Genomic DNA, 12,432 nt, shown 5'->3' with positions numbered 1-12,432 from the left:
GAAACTACAGCATAGGGGTTAAGCAGACTTGTCTTAAGGTCGTCCAGTAAGTAAATAGTAGAACTAAGATTAGAACCTAGGTATAAATTACTCTAACACCTATACTACGCACATTGCAATTGTACCCGTCTGTACCAGTTGCAAGAAAAACAGGACAACATTGTTATTTATCAGTAATTCCACCCACCTTAATGGGATGGCAGAACTAGAAAAAGAGAAAAAAAAATCAGATCTTGGGAAAGAGAAACAAGACAAAGAAGAAAATAAGATCAGAGATCTCCCTTCCTCCCTGCCCCAGGATACAAGTAGTACTTCTGTGTAATACTCTGTAGACGACTTTTGATTTCCAGAGACTTGGAGACTAATTTACTCTACAAATTTGGCCTATACTTACATTCTGAAAATATGCTAAACAATATATTCTGCTCCCTGTCTAGTACTTTTGGGAATCCAAGGTATTTTAAGTGTATCTGATCACCTTTCTATGAAGGACATATCTTGTATCCTTTAGCAGGTATCTTGTCCCTTTCAGTGGTGAGAGAAAGGACCCTGTCTTCCTCTGTGCTCTCCTTGTAATTTATGTTTCTTACATATCTTTTATGAAGGTTTAACTGGATTACATGGATTTCTTTCTTCCTTAATAGCAGTAAATGCCTTGTCTTGCTATCTTTATGTACCCCTTGCTCATAGTAGGCATATAATAAGTACCGAATCAAACTAAATTTCTTATAGAAGTCAATAATACTGTTATATAGGTCTTAATTTTATGACTCTTATGTAATGCATGGATTTATTTATTCCTTTATTTTGTATATTTATAAGGGCACCTACTATGTGTCACGTATTGTTCCAAGTGCTACAGACGCGGAGGTAGTGTATGAGAGAGACAAAGTCTTTCTGCTCTCATGGAGCTTGCATTCTAAGGTGGGAAGACAGCCAAAGAAAGATAGGCATTTAGTAGAGTAAAACTTGGGATCAGAATAATTCTCTGGAGAAGGTTACCCTTGAGTTGGATCTTAAAGAACAGACACAAGGAATATATTTTCAAAATTTGAAGCAAATGTATTATGTCCCAGACTATGGTGTTGAAGAATTCTTTCGAGAACTTAATTTGTATTCCAAAGCCCCGCCTCCAGAGATGTTTGTTTCATTTGGTCTGGAGTGGAGTCCCCAAATCTACATTTTATTAAGCTTTCAGGAGATTCTGTGTAAGATACCCCGGTATAGAATATTGAGCTCAATACTGATAGCATTGTTTCAGTGTCCATAGATTAAATTTATAAGAGTGATAAATAAGAGTGAGATTATGACTGGCATTAGTGCTATTGATCTTTTATTTGTGCTTTATTAAAAAGGAAAATGTTAAAAAAAAACATTAAAAGTGATATTTAATTATGAGTTCCTGTATATTCTCATCCAACATAACGTTTTCAGTGTTCCCTGGTATAATAAATACTGTTATGTTGGTCTTATGATTCCTGAAAAGTGCTTTGGTTTATGGCTCACATAGCCCCCCTGTAAACTGTCCTTCCAGTGATAAATAGGAGTCAGAGAGAGAGTCTGAGGAGCTATTCACCGAGTGTCTGTCTGTCTGTATTCTCGGTGGAGTTGGGCTGCCCTGTAGGTAAGTTTGTAGTGACAGCTGCAGGTGGTGGCATTTTCCATTCCTGTTGTAGTACGTTCGTTGTCTTTGGGCTTCGTGGTCTGTGGCTTCTCTGTCTTCACACTCATCACATGAACTTCATTCTTGGCTTCCTCACTAGCCACACGTTCCTATCCCCTCTGATCTCTATTTCCTTGCTTCTTTCTGCTCTAAGGATCTTTTATTTCAAAGAGCAAATTAATATAGCAGGCTCGGGCCTTCCTCTTTCTCTAAGAGTAAATATTCTATGTGGAGTTCATCGGGGTTTCCTTCTCCCCTCATTTAAAACATAGACCTACCTCCTCTTGTGGAATACTTCACATGGATAGATTTTACATTTGGAAACATCTTTCTCCCCCGACAAAATTCTGTGATTAACCCACTGAAAAGGGCGGTTATTTGAATACTGGGAGTGATTTGGTGTGGAACTGGCTGTTTTGGAACAACTGCTGCTATATCGTTGTATTTGGTCTGGTTATAACCCGAGACCTGGTTGATGCAAGTTTAACGTGAAAGTGTGGGATGGACTGGAATTATGAGCCCCATATCAAAAAGGAGTCTTGCTTGCTCTTTTTTGTCCCTATGTAGACAGATACGTGTCTCTTTACAATCCTTTCTTCTCTCTTCCTCCCTGCCCTTTTGCCCATTTGCATCCATGCACACTCACACCAAATACCGGAGTTCATCAAAGCCGAATGATATCTATTGAAAAGTGAGACCCTGACTTTTTCCCCCCCCCTTCATCACATGGACCAGACAGTGGGAGGACCAGTCGGGTTTTCCCCACCACTAGAGGGAGCAAAGCATGGCACTCATTCCTCACTGGAGGTCTTGGTCACTCTGGTGATCATTGTTGTGCTTCCCTCCGCTACTGGGAATGTTGTGTGGGTCGGGAGAGAGAAGGAAACGAGTATGAATCTAACGAAAGTTTGGCATAATTTTATTATAGAATCTCAACCCTTAGCACATAGAAATTCCTAAATAACTGCAAACAAAGTCACCGCTGTGGCAGTCATTTTGCAAGATATTTGATATATTTCCATGTCAGTTTGTCAGTCTGTATCTTCCATTGTCCTACTAGTATACTTTCCTTCTTCACCTTTTTCTTTATTATTCTAATTAGTATTTGATGTTTGAGCTTGTCTCTTAAATATTCAAGACTGCTTTAAAAAGAACACCCTTACTACCTTTCTGTTTATACCTTTTAACATGTGATCTCCCACCTGACACATTGTTTTTAAAAATGAATACCTAATAGATGAACTATAATACTCCATTATACACCCAAAAAATAATTTTCTGAAGTTTGTTTCTATATTCAGATATTGCTAGAATGCTTATTTCCATAAATCTAAGGAGATAATATTATTTTTTCTTGAAATTTTTATTTAAATTCTAGCTAGTTAACATCCAGTGCAGTTAATATTAAATGCAACTATTTTGCTTAATGAGAAAGTAGGAATTTCCCCATATCTCTGAGACTGATTGTCTTGCCTCACATCTGGCTGAAGGGGGATGGTTGTGAGCCTCTTACCAGCCCTTCATCTGTCAGTTTCTGAGTGTGCTCACCTCCTCCGCACATATTGTTTCCAGTAACAACCAAACCTTTTCAACCCTGAGGGTAGGTCCTCGGCAGTGATCCTTTTCCAAACCTTCACTAAGGTGGATGGGAGGACTTACATGAGCACCAATAGGAAGAGAGAACCCCGAAAGCCTAACGGAACAGTATCTTAGAGCACTGGCATGGGACCATAACCCAAATACCTACAGGTGATTCTAGTCATAACAGTAGAAACCAACTTCCTAGAAGTGAGATTTTAGGACTTTATGTCCTATCCTAAATTCCCTCCTTTTGGGTATCTTCTCCCTCTCATTATTCTTTCTTTCTTTCTTTCTTTCTTAATTTTGTGAGGAAGTCTTAAAAAGCAATGGTTTTAAAAATGTCAAATGTTGACCTAACTGGGCAGGATTTCAGAAAAGGGAAACTGAAGTAAAGACCATAGAGTCATAGGAAGGCTTGTGTTGGGAGGGAGGGGGCAGATGGCATTTGGTTTTCTTTGGGGGGTCCTTCTGGACAAATACTGAGAACATTTACAACATTCTGTGATTATGTCACATTTGTTTTGTGAGGGGAAACCAGGGTAGCTTTTGCCTATAAATCAGCTTGCTTAGTACTTAAGTATATTTAAACAATTATTTGAAGCACAGCTAGAATATAATGGTGACACTTCTAACAGTATTTTGCAATTATAAATATTACTTTAAATTTCCTTGAGAAAGTTTCCAATAGTAGCTTGCATTACAAAATTAATTTATAATGTTTCTGCATAATTTTAATTAGATGATTTCTGTTTTTGTGGTGAAAATATAGTGGCAACAATTTTGAGGAATCTTTAAAACTGTAGTAGAGAGGACAGCCAGACTTTTGCTGGGTTTTTATTAGAATTTTGAAACAAGAAAGTGTTACCAATGTTCCTTTTCAATTCAGTTAGTCTTGAGGAAGAACCAATTATTATATGAGCTTTAAGGTTCTTGATAAATGTTAAGATCTATTCTTTTTCTAAAACTCGTGATACTCACCACTGCTCAATATTCTTACATTGTGTTTTATTTCTCAAAATAATGTAATTTTTATGGAAAACTCAACAAGTGGAATCTTATGTTGAATATCCCCTTACTTTGCTTCTTCCTTTCTTCCTATTTTCTTCTTTCTTTTCTTTTCTTTCTTTCTTTTTTTTTTTTTGGAGGCAAAGAGACTTCCTTAATAGTATAGTTTCTACAGAGCTTTCTTACTTATTTTTCTAATAATGGATATAACAGTGTGATGAAGTTTAAATGCTCTGTGAGCAAAACTCTATTAAACAACCTGAAGAAAATGCACTGCTGATTAACATTTCCCTTGGTCTTCAATTGTCTCCAACATATTTTCTAGTGACTCTACACCATTAATGGATCTTATTAATATATATAAATGTCTTTATGTTTATCAACAGTGTTGTTCTATCGTCACATATTCATTTGCGTTTGGGGTCAAAAATATAAACAGATGCGTGTGTGAAACGACCTATTTTATAGAATGAGCATATATCTAATCATTTTCATGTAATTGAAAATGTGCTATATGTGGCATTTTATTCTCCTATCTACTTTTCTACTATCTATACACCGATTGTCTCGGTGCATTTTTCCTTTTGTATAATTGTATTACGTAAAAAATCGCTGACCTCTCTGTAAACAATATAAGAACTGTTAAAATTATTAATCCAAGGAGATTTTAATGGCAGTTTGATTTTCCAGAGAATAAATTTTTGTGTGGGTTAAAAGTTTTCTTTTCTTCACCTTTTCGTCAAAAATCTCACGCTTTAGCATTCACTTGGAATGGGTAAGCCTCCATCTTCTCAGATGAGGATACACAAAAATCAGCCCAAATTCTTATCCTTGACAAGTGTAGATGTGTTCCTTGCCCAAAATAATGTCGGTTGCATAAGCAAATATCGGATTGAGACATGTAAATGTTGTTAAGATATCAGGTTTAAATGGATTGCATTTCAGCATGCTGTAAATATTGCTATCACAATATTTGGGTTATTTTATTTTCTTTAATTCTAAGTCAAATGTGACCTCCAAAGAAAACAGACTACAGCAAATTTAAACATTTTAAAATCATCACCTTTAAAGTTCACAAATAAGTCAAGAAGGAAACTAGCTTCACAGTGATTTCAGCATCTCGAGCTGAAAAAGCCTACGCGTACACTGTTACCTAGCTTACTGGGAATGTGTCCTAATTCATATCGGTATCGTCATTCGACTTAACAAAATCATTCTGTATTTGGCAATAGCAGTTTGTTGATTTCCAATCCTTCTTTATTAGGCATTTATAATATTATTTCCCAAAGACCTTGAGTTTAGATATATTTTTTATATTTTATTTCCCTGTCCATTTTATGTTCAACAACAAAAATTTTTAAAAGACCGACTTTACAAGTACTGTTTTCCATATTGAAAAGAATTTCAACTTTTGATGCTCTAAGATTGACAGAAATTAATGTTGCTACTGTACTATCTAATCTCTGATTGTCTTTGAATCTTCAGTTTCATAAGTTAACCAGAAGCCTTCTTTAGCTAACTTTTTTAAAGAGTAAAACACAATGCTTGATTCCTCTGGTTTAATTATTTTAATTAAAATTAAATTTCAGTAGGGCTACCTCTACTGAAACACAAAATGTGAAACAATTTTGCTTAAACTAAATGGGTTCATAATTTAATCTCCAACTAAGTTTAAGGAAATTGTATCCCTTCCCAGTATTTGCTGCTGAATTCATCCCTCCCCCTACTCCCCCAAAAAAGGTTAAGTTTCCACTATTAAGACATTTAAGGTTAAAGAAGCAAAAATAATAGATTGCTTATGCATTTACTCCAAAAATAAGTGATTGTCATAGAATTGCAATTGATATAAAGTGAAATTCCAGCAGAAAATACACACACCTGCATTCTAACTAGAAAATCATTAATTTATATTTTTATTGTTGTGGATGTATTTAGGTAGGTAGTTATTCATCATACCATATTCTATATATATACATAATATATACTCGATTGTTTTCATTGCAAATTAATTGTAACCTTTGATCTCCAGTATGCAAAATATTTAAATCAGGGGTTTTTTCCATAGATTTTCAAAATATTCCATAATGTTTCCCATTTGAAAATAAAGTAATTCTCGATTTAAAAATTAAAGTTCTCAGTAAATATATGAAAAATTGTTTAATTAGTACTTTTCAATCAATTACAAAAATAATGCACTAAATGTTTCTTTGTAATTAAATGCCAAATAAATGGGGACAAATGATGTAAGAATCTCATACACTTATATTAATTAGAGGTGGAAAATGAAGGCATATACTAAGTTGACATAAGGAAAACATATCTACGGGAAAATTTTCCAAGCCATCCTTTCTCTCTGTGATAGAAACTGCCCACTCTTTACCAAAATCCATGTTTTCCTTTCTTGTGTCCTCTATATTTCTTGGCCTCCCTTAGGAATGCCCATATGACTGAGTTCTAGCCAGTGGAATATGAGCAGACCTGACGCACACCAATTTTGAAGAGGCTTTTTAAGAAATAAATGTGCCTTTTCCATGCCTCCTTTCACTTCCCACTGGCTGGATACAGAGGAAAATGAAAGCCAAGGACACGGCTGAGCCACCGGTTGGAAAGATTCTGGGTCACTGAGTCACTTCACAGGAAAGAGACAACCAGCTGTGTTTGCCTTGCGATGCTAACATAAACGAGAAGAAAAACTGTATTGTATTTGAGCCATTACCCATTTTAGAGTCCACTTGTTACTACAAAACAATCGAAGCCAAAACAAATATTGGGATCTTGCAGGGGGTTCTATGAGAACGAGTGTTCATGGTCCATGACATTGGCTTTAGCAGCCAAGCAGCCTGCAGCGAGGGAACGGCTACAGCAGGCTGACGACAATAACCCATGTCACGCAGGGGCAAAACATTTGATAAGACAGTTGCCTGCTACACTTGGAAGGCGGTTGGTATGACTGCAAACCCATAGTTCAGGGGAAATGAAAGAGGCAGAGTAATGGTGTATGAGAGAGGTTTTCTGCTGAAAAATACTACAAGGATACAAGTAACCTCAGGCAGGAAATAAATGGTTTTCCTAAAGAGATTGAAGGGAATGGAGAGAGCCCAGAGGTCAAGTGCCTAAAGGGCTTGAAAAATCTCCTGCTTCTGAACCCCATATATGAACCCCCTTAATGGGGGTCTTCGGTAATAAAGGCCCATCAAGACAGCACAGCTGAACAAAGGGACTCACCATATGGGAAATATCAGAATTTATTTAAAGTGTTGCCTCTTGAGGGGCGCACAGGTGGCTCAGTGGGTTAAGCCTCTGCCTTCGGCTCAGGTCATGATCTCAGGGTCTTGGGATGGAGCCCTGCATCGTGCTTTCTGCTCAGCAGGGAGCCTGCCTCACCCTCTCTCTGCCTACTTGTGATCTCTCTCTCTCTCTGTCAAATAAAGAAATAAAGTCCTTTTAAAAACAAATAAAGTGTTGCCTCTTGGGATACCTGGGTGGCGCAGTTGGTTAAGTGGCCAACTCTTAGTTTTGGCTCAGGCCATGATCTTGGGTCATGGGATCAAACCCTGCATCAAGCTCTGCACTCAGCACAGAGTCTGCTTTAAATTCTGTCTCCCTTTCCCTCCCACTCACCTTCTTTCTCCAAAATGAATAAAATCTTTAAAAATAAATAAAGTGTTGCTTCTTACTTCTGAGCAGCCCCAGGGAAACTTGCATGCTCACGAAGCAAGCTATAACCCCCAGGAAGGAAACAGTTTTCAATGCCTGTTTCAGATGAAGCCGTCGCAGGTAAAGCTTCCCAGAGATCAGAGCAGTAGGCCACGGAGAATAATGGATACGGGAGCTTCTCTTCAAGAACAGATCCAGAGTAAATCCAAACTCTGCTGGGACACCTGGGGGGCTCAGTTAGTTAAGTATCTGACTCTCCATTTCGGCTCAGGTCATGATCTCAGGGTTGTGAGATCAAGGCCCATGTTGGGCTTTGCACTGGGCATGGAGCCTGCTTGTGATTCTTTCTCTCTCCCTCTGACTCTCTCTCTCCATCTTTCTGTTAAGGGTTTTCCCCACTGTGAATCCCTGACTGCTGTTATGTTTTTCATTCTTCCCCTTTTCTCATGCTTTCCCCTTTTTTAATTGTACTTAGCCACTTCCTGCTCTACGTTGTGTATTTGGTGGAGGTTGGGAAGTAGGTAACTTGTCTTTAAGTTCCGGGTCACTGAATATGATGGAAAGGAGAGAGCATCACCAGAGACATGGGACTTGGAAAACATTGCAATGACCAGATGCGACTTGAGGTTGTCTTCCTTAAGGGAAATACAAGCTATTTAACACAATCTGTTCTCCTCTTCCTGGACACATGCTAGACCACATTTCCCAGCCTTTCCTGCAGATATCGGTAGGTATGTGACCAACTAGAACATGAGTGGAAGAGAGACACTTCACTTTAGGCCAAGTGCCTCCTTCAGGGTTTCTTTCCCCACCCATTAGCTGGTGACAGATGATGACAAGCATCCAAGGGGATGGTGGAACCACAATACAAACGGACCCACATCCTGGAATCACTGCTTGGACACCACCTTCCCACCAGCCAACAGTTTCTTCTGCAGAAGTGTCACGTGGGCAAGAAACAAACCGTGTACTTGAGCTATTACGGATTTCAGGTCTATTTTGTGCTTGTAGAACCAGCCGTAACACCAATAGGTAAGTAAGTTCATGGTTCCAAGCTGGCATCTGAGACAAACATGGTGGCTCTATAGCCAAAAGGACAAAACTGCCACATAGCATGAGGGAGAACAAGGTCTGACACCTGATTTGGGGGAGACCAAAACCGAAGAATGAGGTAGGTCCCAGGAACAGGATCTGCCACTGCTTCCCAAAGAAGTTATTTTTAGGAGAAGCTCTAAGGTTATTAGAGTAATTCAAAATACTTGTCTCCCCAACTTGACCAAACTAAGAGAAACAAGTTTAACTCTGAGCTAAGAGACAAGGTGATGGGTTGAAAGTCAGAGAAGCAACTAAAACCTAGGCATCAAACCTAGAGATAGAAGTGAAGCAGTAAGAACATTAGCAAAATCCAGAGCAAGGGGAGGAGGAAATCACTCAGCAGAATTAAGGCAAGACACCAGGAGCACTGTGAGAAGCAAGGTGACAGCCAGATTGTTTCAAAATAAATAACCTTGAATCTGGTCCAGAGATTTTGGACTTAACTCCCTGAATGAGTGAGTTTAAGAAGGGTTTGTTTACTTATCTTACAACAAATGAAGTGTATCTCTTCCACTCACATTCCAAGGGTCAATGGGAAGCTATTTCGTTTAAACCCATGTGTTTTAAAAATGTTAAATAACTAGATAAGATATGAAGTATAATACCAGCAGCCTTACATTAGGTGGGTAGAGAATTTTTTTTTCAAGTGAGATTTGTGAGGGGCACCTGTCTGGTTTAGTTGTGACTTTTGATCTTAGGATTGTGAGTTCAAACCCCACGTTGGGTTGTAGATTAATTTAAAAAAATAAAAATCTTTAAAAAATGAGATTTGTGACACTAGAAAGAATTTCTGGGATGTGATGACTGATTAAGCTGGAGGAAGGGGGGTACAGTTCATGTGAGAGGATGGAATGGAATAGAATGGTTCCAAAGAGCAGGTCGGTGAGGCATGGGGCCACCATAAAGGAGTCCAGGGAAGAAGCCAGGTTGTTATCAAAACTCAAATGACATTTTGCGGACAACGTCCATGATTTGGAAGCAAAACGTTAGAATTTAGGAGAGAGGTAAAGACTAGAATGGGTTTGGGACTTCAAGACACGGGAATGACTGTCGCAGGACCTGAGAGGTGACACCACCTCTCACTAGACTGTGCGTGTGAGTTCTCAGATGGCTCAATGGATTGACCTGTGTCATGCCCACCTGCATGCACAGTATCTAGCCCATAACAGACAGTAATGAATCTGTTTCCAACTGAGTCTGAGACTTTGGGAAGTTCAGGCAAGGGGGTGTTTTTGGTGTTTTGCTTTTTTTGGTAGTTATTTATTTTAATTGCATAGAGTCATCCAAGAAAAGTTATGTTTAATGTGCATTATTTACAAAGGCAAGAAAAATAAATATATTTTTAAAATATTTTCATAGCACCCGACATGCTAAGAGTTCTTGTTCAACCATGAAATTCGACTTAGGAAACTCCATAGCCTCTGTGACTTCTGGTTCATGAATTGATAAAAACTTTATTTCTGACAGATAATTTTTTTAATATTTTTTAATGATTTTTATTTTTATTTATTTGAGAGAGAGAGCGCGAGCATGAGAGGAGAGAGGTCAGCGGGAGAAGCAGACTCCCTGCCGAGCAGGGGGTCCGATGTGGGACTCGATCGATCGCAGGACTCCAGGATCACGGCCCGAGCCGGAGGCAGTCGCTTAACCAACTGAGCCACCCAGGCGCCCTGACAGATAATTTTTAATAGGAAAACAATATTAACCTAATACTAAATTTGTTCTAATATCTTTTTTTTAAGTAGGCCCCATGCCCAATGTGAGGTTTGAACTCATAACTCTGAGGTCAAGAGGTCAAGAGTAGCATGCCGTACCAACTAAGCCAGCCGGCCACCAGGTGCCCCTAAACTTATTAATTTTAATTTTAATTTTTTAATTAAGGATTTTTAAATTTACTAATTTTAAATAAACTTTATCTTAGAACAAGTTTAGGTTTACAGGAAAAATGAGATAATTCCAGAGTTTCTATCCACCCTGCATCCAGTTTCCTCTGTTATTAACATTTTATTATTATATTAGTTATTATATTAGTCAGGCACATTTGTTACAATTAACAAACCAATGTTGATATGTTATTAACTAAATCCATCATTTAATCAGATTTCCTTACTTTTTACTTCATGTCCTTTTTCTGTTTCAGGATAACACATTACACTTAGTCAGCCTGTCTCCTTAGTCTCCTCTTAACTGACAGGTTCTCACTTCCTTGTTTCTGATGACCTTGACAGCTGTGTGGAGAATTTAGTGGGTATTTGGTGAGGTATTTTATAGAATGTCCCTCTATTGGAATCTGATGTTTCTCTCTCTCTCTCTTTTTTTAAAAGATTTTCTATATATATTTGACAGAGATCACAAATAGGCAGAGAGGCAGGCAGAGAGAGAGGGGGAAGCAGGCTCCCTGTTGAGCAGAGAGCCCGATGTGGGGCTCGATCCCAGGACCCTGAGATCATGACCTGAGCCAAAGGCAGAGGCCTTAACCCACTGAGCAATCCAGGCACCCCTGATGTTTCTCTCTTGATTGAACTAAGGTTATGGCTTTTAGTATGGTAAATCACAGAGAGAACGTGTCATATCAGGGGTCCATGCTACCAACGTCACTGTTGACCTTGATCTTTGATCACCTGACTGAGGTGGTGGTTGTCAAATTTCTCCTCCATAAAGTTACTTCTTTTTCCTTTTGTATTCTCTACCCTTTGGAAGGAAATCTGTGTGTGCCCACACTTACGGAATTATGCTCTTTCTTTTTTTGTTTTTAAGATTTTATTTATTTATTTGTCAGAGAGACGGAGAGAAAGCATAAGCAGGGAGAGTGGCAGAGGAAGTGGGAGAAGCAGGCTCCATCCTTGAGCAAGGAGCCTGATGCAGGATGCGATCCCAGGACTCTGGCAGATGATCAACTGGCAGAGCCACCCAGGCATCCCTATGCTCTACTTTCTGCAGGGCAGAGTATCTGGATATATTATTTGGAATTCAGCACAGAAGATTTGTCTTCTCTCTCATTTATTTATTTAATTCTTTATTTAATATTAATAGGGACTATTGACTTCACAGATTTTTAAAAAATGTATTTATTTATTTACTTTAGAGAAAGAACATGAACAGGGGGAGGGGCAAAGGGAAAGGGAGAAGCCGACACCCCAACTGAACATGGAGTCCAACCCCCGGCAAGATCTCACAACCCTGAGATCCTGACCTAAACCGAAATCAAGATTTGGCCACTTAACTGATGGAGCCACCCAGGTGCCCTTCACAGATATTTTATGCTTTGGGTGTATACTAATTCATTTATTTCATTGTTCAAATTATTCCTGCTTTGACAATTAGGAACACTTTCATTTGACTCCTGTGTCCTTTGGCCATATCTCTGTCATTGTGGCTCATTTATTATCTCTGTCATTTATTTGCTTTCTTTTCTTTCTTCTAGAAGTTTT

This window comes from Neovison vison, chromosome 10 (assembly GCF_020171115.1).
Source record: "Neovison vison isolate M4711 chromosome 10, ASM_NN_V1, whole genome shotgun sequence".
Lineage (NCBI taxonomy): Eukaryota > Metazoa > Chordata > Mammalia > Carnivora > Mustelidae > Neogale > Neogale vison.
The sequence above is the reverse complement of the archived record's forward strand: the minus strand, read 5'-3'. Positions refer to the sequence as shown.